This window comes from Salmo trutta, unplaced genomic scaffold (genome assembly GCF_901001165.1).
Source record: "Salmo trutta unplaced genomic scaffold, fSalTru1.1, whole genome shotgun sequence".
Classification (NCBI taxonomy): domain Eukaryota; kingdom Metazoa; phylum Chordata; class Actinopteri; order Salmoniformes; family Salmonidae; genus Salmo; species Salmo trutta.
In genome coordinates, this window is record NW_021822939.1 from 9,643 (window position 1) to 31,753 (window position 22,111).

Genomic DNA, 22,111 nt, shown 5'->3' on the forward strand with positions numbered 1-22,111 from the left:
GGGTCTCTCTTTATGTAGTGTTGTGTTGTCAGGTTAGACATTTTAGCAAATTGGTTAAAAATAAAATACTGAAATATCACATTTACATAAGTATTCAGACTCTTTACTCAGTACTTTGTTGAACCACCTTTGGTCTTCTTGGGTATGACTCTACAAGCTTGGCACACCTGTATTTGGGGAGTTTCTCCCATTCTTCTCTGCAGATCCTCTCAAGCTCTGTCAGTTTGGTGGGGAGCGTTGCTGCAGAGCTACTTTAAGGTCTCTCCAGAGATGTTCGATCGGGTCCAAGTCCGGCTCTGGACATTAAGATACTTGTCAAGTACATCAAGAGACTTGTCCCGAAGCCACTCCTCCAATGTCTTGGCTGTGTTCTTAGGGTTGTTGTCCTGTTGGAAGGTGAACCTTCGCCCCAGTCTGAGGTCCTGTGCGCTGTGGAGCAGGTTTTTATCAAGGATCTCTCTGTACTTTGCTCCGTTCATCTTTACCTCCATGCAATCTAGTCTCCCAGTCCCTGCCACTGAAAAACATGACCTTTTAATGTTGCATCATTTTTGGTGTATTATATCAGACCTGTCCCAGATCTGAGACAAAAGTCAGAATTTAGGACCAGGTTTTTAGACATTTTTGCAAATTGATTTAAAAAAAACTGAAATACCACATTTACATACGTATTTCCAAATCAAACTTTATTTCTCACATGCGCCCGAATACAAGTGTAGACGTTACTGTGAAATGCTTACTCCAGTTGCAGAGAAAGGTGTTTAGTCCAGGGTCCTTAGCTTAGTGATGAGCTTCGTGGGCGCCATGGTGTTGAACGCTGAGCTGTAGTCAATGAACAGCATTCTCACATAGGTGGTCCCTTTTGTCCAGGTGGGAAAGGGCAGTGTGGAGTGCGGTTGAGATTGCATCATCTGTGGATCTGTTGGGGCGGTATGTGAATTGGAGTGGGTCTAGGGAATCCGGGAGGATGCTGTTGATGGGAGCCATTACCAGCCTGTCAAGCACTTCATGGCTACCGACAGTGAGTGCTACGGTGCGGTAGTCATTTAGGCAGGTTACCTTCGCTTCCTTGGGCACAGGGGACTATAGTGGTCTGCTTGAAACATGTAGGTATTATAGACTCGGTCAGGGAGAGGTTGAAAATGTCAGTGAAGGACACTTGCCAACTGGTCCGCACATGCCTTGAGTACACGTCCTGGTAATCCATCTGGCCCCCCGGCTTGTGAATGTTGACCTGTGTAAAAGTCTTGCTCACATTGGCTAGCGAGAGCGTTATCACACAGTCATCCAGAACAGCTGGTGCTCTTGTGCACGCATCAGTGTTGCTTGCCCCAAAGCGAGCATAAAGGCATTTAGCTCGTCTGGTAGGCTCACGTCACTGGGCAGCTAGCATCTGGGTTTCCCTTTGTATTCCGTAATAGTTTTCAAGCCCTGCCCATCCGACGAGCGTCCGAGACGGTTGTAGTGGGATTCACTATTATCCTGTATTGACTTTTGATTATTTGATGATTCGTCTGAGGGCATAGCAGGATTTCTTTTTAGCGTCCGGATTAGTGTCCTGCTCCTTGAAAGCGCCATGTCTAGCCTTTAGCTCGATGTGGATGTTGCCTGTAATCCATGGCTTCTGGTTGGGATATGTACGTAATGGTCACTGTGGGGCACTATTCAGACCCTTTACTCAGTACTTTGTTGAAGCACCTTTGGCTGCAATTACAGCCTCGAGTCTCTTGGGTATGATGCTACAAGCGTGGCACACCTGTATTAGGGGAGTTTCTCCCATTCTTCTCTGCAGATCCACTCAGCTCTGTCAGGTTGGATGGGGAGCGTGGCTGCACAGCTATTTCAGGTCTCTCCAGAGATGTTAGATCGGGCTCAAGTCCAGGCTTTTGGCTGGGCCACTCAAGGACATTCAGAGACTTGTCCCAAGCCACTCCGCATGTCTTGGCTGTGGCTTAGGGTCGTTGTCCTGTTGGAAGGTGAACCTTCGCCCCCAGCTAAGGTCTGAGCCTCTGGAACAGGTTTTTATCAAGGATCGCTTACTTTGCTCTGTTCATCTTTCCCTTGATCCCGGACTAGTCTCCCAGTCCCTGCCACTGAAAAACATCCCCACAGCATGATGCTTTAACCACTATGCTTCACTGTAGGGATGGGTGCAGGTTTCCTCCAGACGTGATGCTTGGCATTCAGGCCAAAGAGTTCAATCTTGGTTTCATTCAGGACCAGAGCATCTTGTTTCTCATGGTCTGAGAGCCCTTTAGGTGCCTTTTGGGAAACTTCAAGCGTGCTCTCCTGTGCCTTTTACTGAGGCTCTCCGTCTGGCCACTCTACCACAAATGCCTAATTGGTAGAGTGCTGCAGAGATGGTTGTCCTTCTGGAAGGTTTCTCCCATCTCCACAGAGGAAACTGTGGAGCTCTGTCAGAGTGACCATCGGGTTCTTGCTCACCTCCCTGACCAATGCCCTTCTCCCCCGATTGCACAGTTTGCCTGGGTGGCCAGCTCTAGGAAGAGTCTTGGTGGTTCCAAACTTCTTCCATTTAAGAATGATGGAGGCCACTGTGTTTTTGGCAACCTTCAATGCTGCAGACATTTGTTGGTACCCTTCCCCAGATCTGTGCCTTGACACAATCCTGTCTCAGAGCTCTACAGACAATTCCTTCGACCTCATGGTTTGGTTTTTGCTCTAACATGCACTGTCAACTGTGGGACCTTTATAAAGATAGGTGTGTACCTTACCAAATCATGTCCAATCAATTGAATTTACAACATGTGTACTCCAATAAAGTTGTAGAAAAATCTCAAGGATGACCAATGGAAACAGAATGCACCTGAGCTCAATTTCAAGTCTCATAGCAAAAGGTCTGAATACTCTGTTTTGTATTTTTATAAATTTTCCCCAAAATGTACCTGTTTTTGCTTTGTCATTATGGGGTATTGTTGTAGATTGATGAGAATTATAACGACACAGGGCGAGACCCAGATGCAGACACAGGAGGCAGATGGTTCGATGTCATTGAAATTTATTGAACAACAAGGGGCAGGTCGAGGACATTCAAAAGTTCATAAACCAGGTCAGAGTTCCAAACGGTACAGGGCGGCAGGCAGGCTCGGGGTCAGGGCAGGCTGAATGGTCAGGCAGGCATAGTGTCAGGGCAGGCAAGAGGTCAGAACCAGGGGAGGATTGAAAAACAGAGACTAGGAAAAAACAGGATCTCGGAAAAAACACACTGGTAAGCTTGACAAGACAAGATGAACTGGCAACAGACAAACTGAGAACACAAGAATAAATACACTGGGAATAATGGGAATAATGGGGAAGATGGGTCATAACCCTCCCAGTCAACCATGTACTGGAAACCCTTGCCCCATGGTCGAACACTCAGGAGACGTCTCACAGTGTATGCTGGGTGGCCATCGATGACGCGGGTGGAGGCGTGGGCCTGGAAACAGAAGACAAAGAGCTGTGAGACAAGGGCTTAATCCTGGACAACGTAAAAAGTAGTGTGTGTACGGAGTAACTGTAGACGAACTGCAGTGGGAGTAAGGACTCTAGAGATGTGGAAAGGACCAATAAAAGGGGGGAAGTTTGCGGGACTCCACCCGGAGGGGTAGATCCCATGTAGACAGCCATACCCTCTGCCCAAGATTATAGCGTGGATCCGGAGTCCGGTGGTGGTCCGCTTGTCGACGGTACCTGGAGGTGGTCTTGAGAAGAGCCGACCGAGCTCTTTTCCAGGTACGCCGACAGTGGCGGACGAACATCTGGGCTGATGGCTACTGTTGACTTCTACTTCTTGCTCTGGGAAGAGCAGGGGTTGATACACCATGTAAGCACTCGAAAGAGGAGAGCCCTGCGGCCGAGCAGGGAAGAGGGTTCCTAGAATACTCCACCCCAAACCAGTTGCGGCTCCAGGTGGTGGTGTTGGTAAAGACGAGACACCGAAGTGTCGTTTCCATGAAATGATTGGCTCCCTCCGACTGGCCGTTGGACTGGGGATGAAACCCAGAGGACAGGCTGGCCGATGACCCAATAAGTGTGGAGTGCAGAACGCCTTCCATAATCGGGATGAGAACTGAGGACCACGATCAGAGACCATGTCACCGGGAGTCCATGGATTCGGAAGATGTGCTGTACCATGAGCTGGGCCGCCTCCTTGTCTGATGGTAACTTGGGGAGAGGGATGAAATGGGTGGCTTTATAGAACCTGTCCACCACCGTAATGTTGCCATCTGACGGAGGGAGCCCAGTGACAAAATCCAGGGAAATATGGGATTAGGGGCGATGAGGAACAGGGAGTGGCTGAAGGAGGCAAGACGGAGCTTGTCTTATTTTGAACACACGTGCATGCGGCGATGAAGGCCAAGATGTCAGGAACCATAGTGTAAGTCGCTCTGGATAAGAGCGTCTGCTAAATGACTAAAATGTAAATGTAAATAGTGGGCCACCAGAAGCGTTGTCGGAGAAACACATCGTTGACTAGGGTCTGGAAAACAGCGGGAGCGTTGGTGAGCCCAAACAGCATGACCAGGTACTCATAATGTCCACTGGCAGTGTTGAAGACTGTTTTCCACTCGTCTCCCTGGCACATCCGACCAAGGTGGTAAGCATTCTGAAGGTCCAGCTTGGAAAAGATGGTAGCCCCCTGGATAGGTTCGAAAGCAGAGGAGAGGAGTGGCGGGGGTAACGATTCTCAACCGTGACGTCATTGAGGCCCCGGTAGTCGATACATGGAAGCAGAGCCTTGTCCTTATCCACAAAAGAACCCTGCACCCACAGGGGAGGCAGAAGAGTGAATGCTCGCGGCAGCCAGAAAGTCCTCAATCTACTTCTCCTTGGTCTCAGGACCAGACCGGGAATAGAGCCGGCCTCGAGGCAGTGTGGTGCCTGGGAGGTTGTCAATAGCGCAGTCGTAAGGACGATGCGGAGGAAGAGAGGTAGCACGGGCCTGCTGAAAACTTTCAGGTCATGGTACTTTACAGGAGCGGCAGAGAAATCCGAGGCTGTACTTACACCTGGAGGAGGACGTCCCGGGGGAGGCTGTGCCGTCTTAAGGCAAAACGACTCCAACCCAGGATTGAACCCGCGGTCCAATAACGGGGTTGTGCTTCTGGAGCCATGAGAATCCCAAAACAACCGGGATGTGGGGAGATTCGATGAGGAGAAGCTGTATTGACTCACTGTGATTGCCTGATACCCGCAGGTTAATGGGAACTGGGCTGTGCGTGACCCTGCCAATGGAGTGGCCGTCCAGTGCTCTGGCATCCATGGGAACGGAAATGAGTTGTGTGGGGATATCTAGCTCAGATACCAGGGTAGCGTCCATAAAACCCATCTGCCCCAGAGTCGACCCGGAGAGACTTAGACCGGTCACCCCACAGCAGGATAACAAAAAAGGGAGTACGAGCCATGGGAGTTAGAAAACTCCCAGTCTGGCCCATCAGCGTTACGTAATCGTTCCTATTGATGAGCCTGGTCTTTTGACTGGGCAGGTGGCTATGTAATGCCCCGCAGCACCACAATTACAGACAACAGTTGGAGCTCAGCCGTTTGTGAACGTTCCTAGGCGATAATCTAGCTCTGCCCAGTTGCATCGGCTCCAGAGGTAAACGACGTCACCCGTCGCCGATGCTTCCTGAGGGAACTCGGGGTGGCTTCGGATCCTCTCGATAATGCAGACGTCGGGACTTTCGGACTTACTTCGGAGGTGAAGGCAGGGCAGCGCAGAGAACAAGTGTGATTCGAGACCCGACCTCCTCTCACTCCTGCGTTCCAGTAGACGCCCATTCACTCTTAATGGTTAGGGCAATGAGGTGATCGAGGTCCAAAAGCAACTCATGAGCTGCGAGCTCGTCTTTTTATCCTCTCCGACAGTCGTGAAGGAAGGTATCGAATAGAGACTCCGGATTCCAGGCACTCTCGGCGGCCAACATGTGAAAATCTACTTCGTAGTCTGTCACACTACGTAATTCAAGTAGTTTTCGGGCCTGCCTCTCTCCCGGATACCGGAGAATCGAACACCTTCCTCACCTCTGCCATGAAATCTTCCAGATGACAAATAGCAGATTGTTGCCTCCCAAACTGCCGTCGCCCAGGAGAGCGCCCTTACAGACATTGCGTAATCAGATACGCTATCTTCGACCCATCTGAAGGTAACAAGATGGCTGCAGCTCAAAAATGAGGGAGCACTGAGAAAGAAACCGCCCGGCAGGTTCCAGGATCCCCAGAATATCACTCAGGAGGTGGTAAGCGGGGGTTTTCGGGGAGCCAGGGTAGGCTGTACCAACCCACCACTGGTAGGGGAGTTACTGAGCGACTGGGAGGTCTCCGTTGTGGTATGCTGCCTGTGAGATTGCTCCAGATAACATCTAGAACCCCTGGTCGTGTCGTTCCGCCAGTGAATGGAGCCCTTCCATAAGGTTCTGGAGTAGCTCCTCGGTTTTTGAATGGTGGCTCCCTGCAGGGAGACAGCTTGACAGAGCCGGTCTGAGTCTGGCCAGTTTGTGCTATAACGACAGGGCGAGACCCAGATGCAGACACAGGAGCTAGATGGTTCGAGTCTCTGATATTTATTGAACAACAAGGGGCAGGTCTGAGGACAGGCAAAAGTTCATAAGCCAGGTCAGAGTATCAAAATGGTACAGGGCGGCAGGCAGGCTCGAGGTCAGGGCAGGCAGAATGGTCAGGCAGACGGGCTTAGTGTCAGGGCAGGTAAGAGGTCAGAAACCGGGAGGACTAGAAAAACAGACTCGGAAAAAAAACAGGAGCTCAGAAAAACATGGTAAGCTTGACAAGACAAGATGAACTGTCAACCGAGAAACAGGACTAAATACACTGGGAATAATGGAGAAGATGGGTGACACCTGGAGGGGGAGTGGAGACAATCACAATGAGGTGAAAAAGATCAGGGTATGACAAGGATTTTTTATTTACTTAATCCATTTTAGAATAAGGCTGTAACGTAACAAAATGTGGAAAAAGTCAAGAGGTCTGAATACTTTCCGAATGCACTGTATATACAATACAAATTGTATAATGCCACAATACAACAATATTACTACATTTCAATGTACATCTGTGTAGAGTGGGTGTGTGTATGTGTCTCTTCACAGTTGTTTTAAAGGTGTAGTAATATATGTTTTTTAAATCAGATTTTACTGGTCCATTTTTATTTTCATCACCCAAAATTTAGAAAGTAATATTTGATAAAATATTTAATTTGGCCTTTACTACTATAGCCCATAGAAATGCATTGAATAGCACATTTACAAATTGCCCAAATATATAAGAAAGCTCAGGAAATGTTTTAGTTTTTTTGACTCATATTTAACCCCTTATTTTTGTTGGGACATAACTACCTTCATACTTCCATTCGCTTCTATGGGTTACCTTCAGACGAGGTCCCGTGACACTTGTGGGGGATTGTGGAACAAAATGGAGAACACCCATAGTGTGAGAATATCCCCTTTCCACAGTGGGATCACATTAGTTTGTAGCCCAAACGTTTTAGGACACAAACAGAAGTTGGCACATCAGCGCTGCCGACTTCAGACATGTCCTGTGACACTTGTGGAAGTCGTTAGCGCAAAATATTGACCACCATCATGTTCTGGAGTTGGGCTGGGCGATATAACGAATATATATCGTGTGATGATAGAAAAACGTTGTTTCATATTATGCTCTATTGTTTATTTCTTTGTGTCACAAATCACACTCTTTACGGCAATATATTTAGTCAATTGGATAACGCTTTGCCTCTCTTCCACATATTTGCAGTACAAACAAACATGTAGGAGAGTGAACGTGACACAGATCACGGAGACACGGAGCTCGTACCTAAAAGAGGGGCTACTTCGGTCGCATGGAAGTGGTTTGGGTATGAAAAGTCTGACATGGACCAGAAAACTGTCCTCTGCAAAATATGCCGCAGCTGGTCCCGACAACAGGCTCAAACACCACTAACCTCTTTTACCACCTACCCGAGAATCATGTGAAACAGTACGGACAGTCTATGGATGAGACCCAAAAAGTACAGTCGAGTGCTCAAAACAAATGCCCAACTCAGACGTTGCAAGAGGCTTTTGCCCGCGGCACAACATACGGCAAAGAATCACAAAGATGGAGGAAGGAGATAACAGCTGCCATTACAACTTACATCTGCAAAGACATGGCCCCAATGTACACGGTCGAGAAACGGGGGTTTCGACCCAATGTACCAAATACAAATTGATATGTGACACGTATTAATGCCAAAATAACATGCAAAACAGGCAAGCCCCCCAAAATAAATATATTTTAGACCTATATTTATTTAAGTGTTTTCTGTTTACCTTTTTAGATTTTATACATTAATATTTGATATTTTGTAACATGCTTAATTGAAAATTTGCACAACCGTTCTAAACCTTTTACTTGTTGAGTATAATTCAAAATGTAATAAGAAATAGGCCTTTACATATGGTCATTATATATAAACTATTTATTCATTGAATTTACAGAAAATGTGCTATATAGTGCTATGTATCGTTATCGGGATATGAGATTTTGGCCATATCGCCCAGCCCTATTCCCGGAGAATCTTATCTTTCCATAGAGTGGTCAAACCGTTCGGACACTACCGATGTTTTGAGAGAAGACCAGTTTTCGGGATGTCTCATGGTCTGACAAACACTGCTTTAGCTCTGCCACCTTCCACGGCAGATGTGGAAGTGTGGCACTGGAGGATGTGGTGGATTGAGATGCATCTAATGCAAAAAATATCGCCAGGGCGACAGGTAGCCTAGTGGTTAGAGCGTTGGACTAGTACCGAAGTTTGCAAGATCAATCCCCGAGCTGACAAGGTAAAAATCTGTCGTTCTGCCCCTCAACAAGGCAGTTAACCCACTGTTCCTAGGCCCGTCATTGGTAGAGCATGGTGTTTGCAACACCAGGGTTGTGGGTTCGATTCCCACGGGGGGCCAGCACAGAAAAAAATGTATGATATGTATGAAATTGTATGAAATGTATGCATTCACTACTGTAAGTCGCTCTGGATAAGAGCGTCTGCTAAATGACTAAAATGTAAAATGTAAAAAAAATGTAAACTGACCTGCCTGGTAAATAAAATCTGACACATTTTGATGGGGATTTTATTATGTTACTTAGTACATATGAGTCAATAAACTCTTATGTTTATTTGTACCAATTGTTTTTCTCGGTCGCCCATGCTATTATTCTCTGTTCCCAACGCACTAGACGACCAATTCTTGCCTCATTGCCTGCGTCTGTTATGGTCCGCAGTCAAACGACCACCCCTCATCACTGTCAAACGCTCCCTAAAACAACTTCTGCGAGCAGGCCTTTCTAATCGACCTGGCCCGGGTATCCTGGAAGGATATTGACCTCATCCCGTCAGTAGAGGATGCCTGGTTGTTCTTTAAAAGTGCCTTCCTCACCATCTTAAATAAGCCCCTTTAATTTTTTTTGAACTAAGAACAGATATAGCCCTTGGTTCACCCCAGACTTGACTGCCCTTGACCAGCACAAAAACACCCTGTGGCGGACTGCATTAGCATCGAATAGTCCCCGCGATATGCAACTTTTCAGGGAAGTCAGGAACCAATATGTTAGGAAAGCAAAGGCTAGCTTTTTCAAACAGAAATTTTTTTGGGACACTGTAAAGTCCATGGAGAACAAGAGTACCTCCTCCCAACTGCCCACTGCACTGAGACTAGGAAATACTGTCACCCCGATAATCGAGAATTTCAATAAGCATTTCTCTACAGCTGGCCATGCTTTCCACCTGGCTACCCCAACCCACCCAAATCCAGACAGCTGATGTTCTGAAAGCTGCAAAATCTGGATCCCTACAAATCAGCTGGGCTAGACAATCTGGACCCTCTCTTCCTAAAATTATCCACCGCCATTGTTTGCAAACCCTAATACTAGCCTGTTCAACCTCTCTTTCGTATCATCTGAAATCCCTAAAGATTGTAAAGCGGCCCGCTGTCATCCCCCTCTACAAAGGGGGAGACACACTAGACCCAAACTGTTACAGACCTATATCCATCCTGCCCTGCCTTTCTAAAGTCTTCGAAAGCCAAGTGAACAAACAGATCACCGACCATTTCAAATCAAATGTATTTATATAGCCCATTTTACATCAGCTGATATATCGAAGTGCTGTACAGAACCCAGCCTAAAACCCCAAACAGCAAGCAATGCAGGTGTAGAAGCACGGTGGCTAGGAAAAACTCCCTAGAAAGGCTGAAAACCTAGAGAGGAACCAGACTATGAGGGGTGGCCAGTCCGCTTCTGGCTATGCCAGGTGGAGATTATAACAGAACATGGCCAAGATGTTAAAATGTTCATAAATGACCAGCATGGTCAAATAATAGTAATCACAGTGAACAGGTCAGGGTTCCATAGCCGCAGGCAGAACAGTTGAAACTGGAGCAGCAGCACGGCCAGGTGGACTGGGGACAACAAGGAGTCATCATGCCAGGTAGTCCTGAGGCATGGTCCTAGGGGTCAGGTCCTCCGAGAGAGAGAAAGAAAGAAAGGGAGAAAGAGAGAATTAGAGAGAGCATACTTAAATTCACACAGGACACCGGATAATGACAGGAGAAATACTCCAGATATAACAGACTGACCATAGCCCCCGACACATGAACTACTGCAGCATAAATACTGGATGCTGAGACAGTAGGGGTCAGGAGACACTGTGGCCCCATCCGATGATACCCCCGGACAGGGCCATTTCGAATCCCCACTGTACCTTCTCCGCTGTGCAATCTGGTTTCCGAGCTGGTCGCGGGTGCACCTCAGCCACGCTCAAGGTCCTAAACGATATCATAACCGCCATCGATAAAAGACAGTACTGTGCAGCCGTCTTCACCGTATTCTTATCGACAGACTCAAAGGCCTTGGTTTCTCTAATGACTGCCTCGCCTGGTTCACTAACTACTTCGCAGATAGAGTTCAGTGTATCAAATCGGAGGGCCTGTTGTCCGGACCTCTGGCAGTCTCTATGGGGGGTGCCAAAGGTTTCAATTCTCGGGCTGACTCTTTTCTCTGTATATATCAATGATGTCGCTCTTGCTGCGGGTGATTCTTTGATCCACCTCTACGCAGACGACCCCATCCTGTATACCTCTGGTCCTTCTTTGGACACTGTGCTATCAAACCTTCAAACAAGCTTCCGTACCATACAACACTCCTTCCATTGCCTCAAACTGCTCTTAAATGCTAGTAAACGAAATGCATGCTCTTCAACCGATCGCTGCCCACACCCGCCCGCCCCGACTAGCATCACTACTCTGGACAGTTCTGACTTAGTATATGTGGACAACTATAAATACCTAGGTGTCTGGCTAGACTGTAAACTCTCCTTCCAGACTCACATTAAGCATCTCCAATCCAAAGTTAAATCTAGAATCGGCTTCCTATTTCGCAACGAAGCCTCTTTCACTCATGCTGCCAACCATACCCTTGAAAAACTGACTATCCTACCGATCCTCGACTTCGGCGATGCTATTTACAAAATAGCCTCCAACACTCTACTCAGCAAATTGGATGCAGTCTATCACAGTGCCATCTGTTTTGTCACCAAAGCCCCATGTACCACCCACCACTGCGACCTGTATGCTCTCGTTGGCTGGTCCTCGCTACATATTCGTCGCCAAACCCACTGGCTCCAGGTCATCTATAAGTCTATGCTAGGTAAAGCCCCGCCTTATCTCAGCTCACTGGTCACCATAGCAACACCCACTCGTAGCACGCACTCCTGCAGGTATATTTCACTGGTCATCCCCAAAGCCAACACCTTCTTTGGTCGCCTTTCCTTCCAGTTCTCTGCTGCCAATGACTGTAACGAATTGCAAAAATCACTAAAGTTGGAGACATATCTTTAAGCGTCAGCTGTCAGAGCAGCTTATCGATCGCTGCAGCTGTACACAGCCCATCTTTAAATAGCCCAACCAACTACCTACCTCATCCCCATATTTTTGTTTTTCAGCTCTTTTGCACACCAGTATTTCTACTTGCACATCCTCATCTGCACATATATCACTCCTGTGTAAATTGCTAAATTGTAATTACTTCGCCACTATTGGCCTATTCATTTCTTTACCTCCTTACTTTTGCACATACTGTATACAGATCATTTTTTTTCTATTGTTTCTATTGTGTTATTGACTGTACGTTTGTTTATCCCATGTGTAACTCTGTGTTGTTGTATGTTGTCGAACTGCTTTGCTTCATCTTGGCCAGGTTGCAGTTGTAAATGAAAACTTGTTCTCAACTAGCCTCCTGGTTAAATAAAGGACTTGTTCTCAACTAGCCACCTGGTTAAATAAAGGACTTGTTCTCAACTAGCCTCCTGGTTAAATAAAGGATTTGTTCTCAACTAGCCTCCTGGTTAAATAAAGGTGAAATAAAAAGTCAATAGTTCAATAATAATTCATTAGATTTTTTCATTGTGTTTATGATGGCAGATTAATGTATTTTCAGGGTTTTTTTATATCGTTTTTTTTCAAGATGAGCGATGAGAAGAGAATCGTCCAACACGTTGGCCATCTCACTACACCCCCATATGCCTTGAAATATGCAGACCGACGGATTAAAGTCAGTTTACATTGTAATACTTTTGGCTTCATAGAATTGCCAGAAAGCATGGATTATTGAGTCATTGGTAGTTTTACACTTCAGACATGACTCTGCCATTGTGTTGTAGAATGTATGAATTTTGTCTCTTGTATCATACATTCTATACATTAGTTAATACTGGATTAAACATACATTCTATACATTAGTTAATACTGGATTAAACATACATTCTATACATTGGTTAATACTGGATTAAACATACATTCTATACATTAGTTAATACTGGAGTAAACATACATTCTATACATTAGTTAATACTGGATTAAACATACATTCTATACATTAGTTAATACTGGATTAAACATACATTTTTGTTAACTATAATTCCATGCTCCAACTTTCCCTCCATCTTGTGCCAACATCAGTTCTTTTTAAGTCTTGGTTCCGTATATTTATTTCTGAGAGATTGTCAGCTGGATATGCTCTCTGCAAGGTTTGTATATCTTATCTATCACGCTCAAATAAGGTTCCCTCAAGGTTGCTCTGATGTCCAAAATATTTAAAATTGAAATTTGTATTTGGAACTATCTACACTGGTCAGTCCAAATTTTACTTTTTAATTCTGTCATGGAAATAAATGCATTTCCTGTTACCAATTCATTTACAATTTCTATGACTTTAGTTTTCCATGTGGACCAATTTCTGGGTGAATTCTGAAAAGCTGTCCAAGGATTGTGTTTTTAGGTAGTGATATTGGTTCTTGTGGAATGCGTTTCATTTTCTTCCATATTATTCCAGTGTTCTATATTATTATAGTGTTCTATATTGTTATAGGGTTCTATAGTGTTCTATATTGTTTTAGTGTTCTATATTATTATAGTGTTCTATATTGTTGTAGTGTTCTATATTGTTATAGTGTTCTATATTGTTGTAGTGTTCTATATTATTATAGTGTTAAATATTGTTGTAGTGTTCTATATTGTTATAGTGTTCTATATTGTTATAGTGTTCTATAGTGTTCTATATTGTTATAGTGTTCTATAGTGTTCTATATTATTATAGTGTTCTATATTGTTGTAGTGTTCTATATTGTTATAGTGTTCTATATTGTTGTAGTGTTCTACATTATTATAGTGTTCTATATGTTGTAGTGTTCTATATTGTTGAAGTGTTCTATATTGTTGTAGTGTTCTATAGTGTTCTATAGTGTTCTATATTATTATAGTGTTCTATAGTGTTCTATATTATTATAGTGTTCTATATTGTTGTAGTGTTCTATATTGTTATAGTGTTCTATATTGTTGTAGTGTTCTATATTATTATAGTGTTCTATATTGTTGTAGTGTTCTATATTGTTGTAGTGTTCTATATTGTTGTAGTGTTCTATATTGTTATAGTGTTCTATATTGTTGTAGTGTTCTATATTGTTATAGTGTTCTATATTGTTATAGTGTTCTATAGTGTTCTATATTATTATAGTGTTCTATATTGTTATAGTGTTCTATATTGTTATAGTGTTCTATATTGTTGAAGTGTTCTACATTATTATAGGTTTCTATATTGTTTGTAGTGTTCTATATTGTTGAAGTGTTCTATATTGTTGTAGTATTCCATATTGTTATAGTGTTCTATATTGTTGTAGTGTTCTACATTATTATAGTGTTTCTATATTGTTGTAGTGTTCTATATTGTTGTAGTGTTCTATATTGTTGTAGTGTTCTATATTGTTCTAGTGTTATATATTATTATAGTGTTCTATATTGTTCTAGTGTTCTATATTGTTGTAGTGTTCTATATTGTTCTAGTGTTCTATTTTGTTGTAGTGTTCTATATTATTATAGTGTTCTATATTGTTGTAGTGTTCTATATTATTATAGTGTTCTATATGTTGTAGTGTTCTATATTGTTGTAGTGTTCTATAGTGTTCTATAGTGTTCTATATTGTTATAGTGTTCTATAGTGTTCTATATTATTATAGTGTTCTATATTGTTGTAGTGTTCTATATTGTTATAGTGTTCTATAGTGTTCTATATTATTATAGTGTTCTATATTGTTGTAGTGTTCTATATTGTTATAGTGTTCTATATTGTTGTAGTGTTCTACATTATTATAGTGTTCTCTATGTTGTAGTGTTCTATATTGTTGAAGTGTTCTATATTGTTGTAGTGTTCTATAGTGTTCTATAGTGTTCTATATTGTTATAGTGTTCTATAGTGTTCTATATTATTATAGTGTTCTATATTGTTGTAGTGTTCTATATTGTTATAGTGTTCTATATTGTTGTAGTGTTCTACATTATTATAGTGTTCTATATTGTTGTAGTGTTCTATATTGTTGAAGTGTTCTATATTGTTGTAGTGTTCTATATTGTTATAGTGTTCTATATTGTTGTAGTGTTCTATATTGTTATAGTGTTCTATATTGTTATAGTGTTCTATAGTGTTCTATAGTGTTCTATAGTGTTCTATATTATTATAGTGTTCTATATTGTTGTAGTGTTCTATATTGTTATAGTGTTCTATATTGTTGTAGTGTTCTACATTATTATAGTGTTCTATATTGTTGTAGTGTTCTATATTGTTGAAGTGTTCTATATTGTTGTAGTATTCCATATTGTTATAGTGTTCTATATTGTTGTAGTGTTCTACATTATTATAGTGTTCTATATTGTTGTAGTGTTCTATATTGTTGTAGTGTTCTATATTGTTGTAGTGTTCTATATTGTTCTAGTGTTATATATTATTATAGTGTTCTATATTGTTCTAGTGTTCTATATTGTTGTAGTGTTCTATATTGTTCTAGTGTTCTATTTTGTTGTAGTGTTCTATATTATTATAGTGTTCTATATTGTTGTAGTGTTCTATATTGTTGTAGTGTTCTATATTGTTGTAGTGTTCTATATTGTTGTGTTTCTATATTGTTGTAGTGTTCTATATTGTTGTAGTGTTCTATATTGTTATAGTGTTCTATATTGTTTCTAGTGTTATATATTATTATAGTGTTCTATATTGTTATAGTGTTCTATATTGTTATAGTGTTCTATAGTGTTCTATATTATTATAGTGTTCTATATTGTTGTAGTGTTCTATATTGTTCTAGTGTTCTATATTGTTATAGTGTTCTATAGTGTTATAGTGTTCTATAGTTTTATAGTGTTCTATATTGTTATAGTGTTCTATATTACTTATAGTGTTCTATATTGTTATAGTGTTCTATATTGTTGTCGTGTTCTATATTGTTGTAGTGTTCTATATTGTTGTAGTGTTCTATATGTTATAGTGTTCTATATTGTTGTAGTGTTCTATATTATTATAGTGTTCTATATTGTTGTAGTGTTCTATATTGTTGTAGTGTTCTATAATATTATAGTGTTCTATATTGTTGTAGTGTTCTATATTGTTCTATATTATAGTGTTCTATAGTGTTCTATATTATTATAGTGTTCTATATTGTTGTAGTGTTTCTATATCGTTGTAGTGTTCTATATTGTGTAGTGTTCTATATTATTATAGTGTTCTATATTGTTCTATATTATAGTGTTCTATAGTGTTCTATATTATTATAGTGTTCTATATTGTTGTAGTGTTCTATATTGTTGAAGTGTTCTATATTGTTGTCGTGTTCTATATTATTATAGTGTTCTATATTGTTGTAGTGTTCTATATTGTTGTAGTGTTCTATATATTATAGTGTTCTATAGTGTTCTATATTATTATAGTGTTCTATAGTGTTCTATATTATTATAGTGTTCTATATTGTTGTAGTGTTCTATATTATTATAGTGTTCTATAGTGTTATAGTGTTCTATAGTGTTATAGTGTTATAGTGTTGTATATTGTTTTAGTGTTCTCTATTGTTATAGTGTTCTATATTATTATAGTGTTCTATATTGTTATAGTGTTCTATATGTTATAGTGTTCTATATTGTTATAGTGTTCTATATTGTTATAGTGTTCTATATTGTTTTAGTGTTCTATTGTTTTAGTGTTCTATATATTATAGTGTTCTATATTGTTATAGTGTTCTATATTGTTGTAGTGTTCTATATTGTTATAGTGTTCTATATTGTTTTAGTGTTCTATATTGTTTTAGTGTTCTATATTGTTATAATGTTCCATGTTGTTGTAGTGTTCTATATTATTATAGTGTTCCATATTGTTGTAGTGTTCTGTATTGTTATTGTGTTCTATATTGTTTGTGTTCTATATTATTATAGTGTTCTATATTATTATAGTGTTCTATAGTGTTCTATAGTGTTCTATATTATTATAGTGTTCTATATTATTATAGTGTTCTCTATTATTATAGTGTTCTATATTGTTGTAGTGTTCTATATTGTTGTAGTGTTCTATATTATTATAGTTGTTCTATATTGTATAGTGTTCTATATTGTTATAGGTTCTATATTATTATAGTGTTCTATATTATTAGTGTTCTATATTATTATAGTGTTCTATATTGTTATAGTGTTCTATATTGTTGTAGTGTTCTATATTATTATAGTGTTCTATATTATTATAGTGTTCTATAGTGTTCTATAGTGTTCTATATTATTATAGTGTTCTATATTGTTGTAGTGTTCTATATTATTATAGTATTCTATAGTGTTCTATATTATTATAGTGTTCTATATTGTTGTAGTGTTCTATATTATTATAATGTTCTATAGTGTTCTATATTGTTGTAGTGTTCTATATTGTTGTAGTGTTCTGTATTGTTATTGTGTTCTATATTGTTTTAGTGTTCTATATTGTTGTAGTGTTCTATATTGTTCTAGTGTTCTATATTATTATTGTGTTCTATATTGTTGTAGTGTTCTATATTGTTGTAGTGTTCTATATTGTTCTAGTGTTCTGTATTATTATAGTGTTCTATATTGTTATAGTGTTCTATATTGTGTAGTGTTCTATAGTGTTATAGTGTTCTATAGTGTTCTATATTATTATTGTGTTCTATATTGTTGTAGTGCTCTATATTGTTGTAGTGTTCTATATTGTTGTAGTGTTCTATATTATTATAGTGTTCTATATTGTTGTAGTGTTCTATATTATTATAAGTGTTCTATATTATTATAGTGTTCTATAATATTATAGTGTTCTATATTGTTTTAGTGTTCTATATTGTTGGAGTGTTCTATATTATTATAGTGTTCTATATTGTTTTAGTGTTCTATATTATTATAGTTTTCTATATTGTTTTAGTGTTCTATATTATTATAGTGTTCTATATTGTTTTAGTGTTCTATATTGTTATAGTGTTCTATATTATTATAGTGTTCTATATTGTTTAGTGTTCTATATTATTATAGTGTTCTATATTGTTTTAGTGTTCTATATTGTTATAGTGTTCTATATTATTATAGTGTTCTATATTGTTTTAGTGTTCTATATTATTATAGTTTTCTATATTGTTTTAGTGTTCTATATTATTATAGTGTTCTATATTGTTTTAGTGTTCTATATTGTTATAGTTTTCTATATTATTATAGTGTTCTATATTGTTGTAGTGTTCTATATTGTTGTAGTGTTCTATATTATTATAGTGTTCTATATTGTTTTAGTGTTCTATATTGTTATAGTGTTCTATATTATTATAGTGTTCTATATTGTTATAGTGTTCTGTATTGTTATAGTGTTCTATATTGTTTTAGTGTTCTATATTGTTGTAGTGTTTCTATATTATTATAGTGTTCTATATTGTTTTAGTGTTCTATATTATTATAGTGTTCTATATTGTTATAGTGTTCTATATTGTTTAGTGTTCTGTATTATTATAGTGTTCTATATTGTTTTAGTGTTCTATATTATTATAGTGTTCTATATTGTTTTAGTGTTCTATATTGTTTTAGTGTTCTATATTGTGTAGTGTTCTATATTGTTGTAGTGTTCTATATTGTTATATTGTTCTAGTGTTCTATATTGTTCTAGTGTTCTATATTGTTCTATAGTGTTCTATATTATTATAGTGTTCTATATTGTTTTAGTGTTCTATATTATTATAGTGTTCTATATTGTTGTAGTGTTCTATATTGTTTTAGTGTTCTATATTATTATAGTGTTCTATATTGTTTTAGTGTTCTATATTGTTTTAGTGTTCTATATTGTTTTAGTGTTCTATATTGTTTTAGTGTTCTATATTGTTGTAGTGTTCTATATTGTTCTAGTGTTTCTATATTGTTATATTGTTCTAGTGTTCTATATTGTTCTAGTGTTCTATATTGTTCTATAGTGTTCTATATTATTATAGTGTTCTTAACTATGAAGTTGTTCATGCTCTCAGCTTTATCATTAGAAAATAGACGCATAAAAAGATTCTGAGGATGAGCATCTTCAATATGTTCCCATTGTTCCTCTTTAGGATATTTAACTATATGTTGCAAGTAAAAGCCTTGGGTAGTGAGTTGATACAATTCCAAGTCTGGAAGGTTAAAACCTCCCTCAAACTTAGATGTAAAACGTTCCTTTTTATTCTATTTTATTTGCCCATAATGACCGAGTATACTTTTTAAAGAATGTCTTCGGTGAGGTAATTGGTATTACCAAAAATACATTTAAAAACCTTGACAACAGTGCAATTCTAAAGATGTTTATTCTACCTGTAAGATTTATGGGAAGATTATTCCATGTAATTAAATCTTGTTTCATATGTTGAGTAATGGAATATCTTTATATTATATTTAATATTAATATTGTTTTGTGGTCCACTGAAAGGATTGCTGTAGATCATGAGTTATTTTTTATTTTTCCTATTGCCATTAATTTGTTTTCTTTCCACGTACATTTTATAACCTGAGATTTTTGAGTATTCTGAAAATACTTTTAGCAAAGGGGGGTATTGAGTTTTCAATTTTGGTCCAGTATATCGGGAGATAATATGCAAATAAATGTAGTTTATATTCATGTTTACCAATACTGATACCTCTTACATTTGGGTCCCGTCTAATTTTACTCATTTTTGTTATTATTTATTCACTGTATATTTATTCCTCATGTGACTATTTCATTAAAAAATATATATATTAATCTATCTATCTACAGTATCTATCTACAGTATCTATCTACAGTATCTATCTATCTATCTATCTATCTATCTATCTATCTATCTATCTATCTATCTATCTACAGTATCTATCTATCTACAGTATCTATCTATCTATCTATCTATCTATCTATCTATCTATCTATCTATCTATCTATCTATCTATCTATCTATCTATCTACAGTATCTATCTATCTACAGTATCTATCTATCTATCTATCTATCTATCTATCTATCTATCTATCTATCTATCTATCTATCTATCTATCTATCTATCTATCTATCTATCTATCTATCTATCTCTTTGAATCGGCATTGTTGGAAAGGACCCGTCAGTCAGCATTTCACTGTTAGTGTACACCTGTTGATTATGAAGCATGTGACAAATAACGATTTGATTTGATCTGATGGTGTGCCGTCACAGGTGAAGGTAGGTGCCTGCAGCCGGCATATTGTCACATTTCAAATGAAGTATTTACTGGCCTTCTCATTTATTTGTAGACCAAAATAGAGATGAATGTGAAGGCGACAGAGGTTTCATTGGAGCTGCGACACTGCGCAGCAGAGTAATCTGGTTACATCAGCCGTCATTTAATTCATTTTTTCTGCTAATCCCTGCTCTATGTTCTCTGCCCCGAGGCTAAATAAACACACGTGGCCTGTTACATCAGCAACGCATTAATAACACAATAACGTGTCTAATAGATAACGCCATGTTCCCTCCTTTTTCTCCATTTCTTTCCGTTTATCCACTGCGTCTCAGCGGGGGACCGTTTGTCCAAGTAGTGCCGTGCCATGCCGCTGTGCTGAAGCTGCTTGAGTACTGGAAGGGGACCTGAGAGGAGCAGGGGGGGAGGAGGGGAAGGGGGTAAGGGAAGAGGAGGGGAGGGGAGGAGGGGAGGGGAGTAGAGGAGGAAGGGAGGGGAGGAGGGGAGGGGGTAAGGGAAGGGGATAGGGAGAGGAGGGCAGGGGGTAAGGGAAGAGGAGGGGAGGAGATCAGAGGAGGAAGGGAGGGGAGGAGGGGAGGGGGTAAGGAAGAGGAGGGGATCAGAGGAGGAAGGGAGGGGAGGATGGGAGCACTGAGCACAGCGAGTGACTGGACTGTGTATTGAAGGTGAGATCAGTTCAGCACCACGAAGAGGACAACAGTAGGAGACGCTGTAAAGGCCATGGAGGTTCGCGTGTGGACGACGGCACCAGCAGCCCTGTCAGCCGCTGCGACGACATGATGGAGAACCTGAACCTGGACTGATACAGCTGAGTGACAGAGAAGGTAAGGACCCTGGAGGGCGGCAGGGCCATGGCTTGAAGGAGCGGTGTGTAGCCTGCATTGGTCAAATCAAACTTTATTTGTCAAATGACCAACAAGTGCAGTTCAAGAAGAGGTAAGAAAATATTTACCAAATAAACGAAATAAAAAAATAAAAAGTAACACAATAACATAACAATAAGGAGGCTATATGCAGGGGGTCCCGGTACAGAGTCAATGTGGAGGCTATATACATGGAGTCCCGGTACAGAGTCAATGTGTGGGGGCACCGGTTAGTTGAGGTAATATGTACATGTAGGTAGAGTTATTAAAGTGACTGTGCATAGATAATAACAGAGAGTAAGCAGAGGCATAAAAGGGGGGGGGAGCTGTTTAGGAGCCTTGACCCATGTCAAAACCTTTCAGTCTCCTGAGGGGAATAGGTTTTGTCGTGCTCTCTTCACGACTGTCTTGGTGTTCTTGGACCATGTTAGTTTGTTGGTGACACAATCATCTCCTTAGTCTTGGTTACGTTGAGGGATAGGTTGTTATTTCTGGCACCACCCGGCCAGGTCTCTGATCTCCTCCCTATAGGCTGTCCGTTGTTGTCGGTGATCAGGCCTACCACTGTTGTGTCGTCTGCAAAACGTAATGATGGTGTTGGAGTCGTGCCTGACCGTGCAGTCATGAGTGAACAGGGGAGTACAGGAGGGGACTGAGCACGCACCCCTGGGAGCTTCCAGTGTGAGGATCAGCGTAGCAGATGTGTTGTTACCTACCCTCACCACCTGGGGGTGGCCTGTCAGGAAGTCAGGATCCAGTTGCAGAGGGAGGTGTTTAGTCCCAGGGTCCTTAGCTTAGTGATGAGCTTTGAGGGCACTATGGTGTTGAACGCTGAGCTGTAGTCAATGAATAACATTCTCACATAGGAGTTCCTTTTGTCCAGGAGGGAAGGGCAGTGTGGAGCGCAATAGAGATTGCATCATCTGTGAATCTGTTAGGGGCGGTATGCAAATTAGAGTGGGTCTAGGGTTTCTGGGATGATGTGTTGATGTGAGCCATGACCAGCCTTTCAAAGCACTTCATGGCTACAGACGTGAGTGCTACGGGCGGGTCGGTAGTCATTTAGGCAGGTTACCTTGGTGTTCTTGGGCACAGGGACTATGGTGGTCTGCTTGAAACATGTTGGTATTACAGACTCAGACAGGGAGAGGTTGAAAATGTCAGTCAAGACAGTTGCC

The 22,111-nt window shown here is 40.1% G+C and overlaps 1 pseudogene; it reads left to right on the forward strand.

Moving 5' to 3' along the window:
- The first annotated feature begins 4,352 nt into the window (after positions 1-4,352).
- Positions 4,353-22,111, forward strand: part of LOC115187323 (phytanoyl-CoA hydroxylase-interacting protein-like) — a 45,393-nt pseudogene continuing 27,634 nt past the window's right edge.